This window comes from Saccoglossus kowalevskii, unplaced genomic scaffold, assembly GCF_978046115.1.
Source record: "Saccoglossus kowalevskii unplaced genomic scaffold, keSacKowa6.1 SCAFFOLD_124, whole genome shotgun sequence".
Lineage (NCBI taxonomy): Eukaryota > Metazoa > Hemichordata > Enteropneusta > Harrimaniidae > Saccoglossus > Saccoglossus kowalevskii.
This window is the reverse complement of record NW_028188646.1, coordinates 14,851-15,675: the sequence shown is the minus strand read 5'-3', so window position 1 is coordinate 15,675 and position 825 is coordinate 14,851.

Genomic DNA, 825 nt, shown 5'->3' with positions numbered 1-825 from the left:
TATATGGTTATAGAACTCATTAAATATGCATGTCTCTTATATCTCAAGCACTATTGCATGTACAAACGTGAAACTTACGCTATATTGAAGGTAATGGTCAAGAGAATGAGGCACCATATTCGTTGACCATATAAGGTCATATACCTCATTAAATATGCATATCTATAATATCTCAGGCTCTATTGCACATACAGGCATGGAACCATTGCTATATTGAAGGCTTTGGACAAGAGAAATTGTCAACATGTTCAATGACTATATATGGTCATATAACTCATTAAATATGCATGTCTCCAATATCTCATGTACTATTGCATGTACAAACATGGAACTAACGGTATACTGAAGGCTTTGGACAAGAGAAATTGTCAACATATTCGTTGACCATATATGGTTATAGAACTCATTAAATATGCATGTCTCCAGTGTCTCAAGCACCATTGCAAGTATAAACATGGTACCAATGCTATATTGAAGGCACTGGGAAAGAAAATTGGCCAACATATCCGTTGACCATATATGGTCATAGAACTCATTTAATATGCATGTCTCTAATATCTCAAGCGCTATTCCATGTACAAACATGGAACAAACACTATATTGAAGGCAATAGAAAAGAGAATTGGCCAACATATCAGTTGACCATATATGGTCATATAACTCATTAAATATGCACGTCTCTAATATTTCAAGCAGTATTGCATGTACAGACAGGGTACCAACGCTGTATTGAAGGCAATGGAAAAGAGAATTGGCCAACATATCCGTTGACTATATATGGTCATAGAGCTCATTAAATATGCATATAATATCTCGAGCTCTATT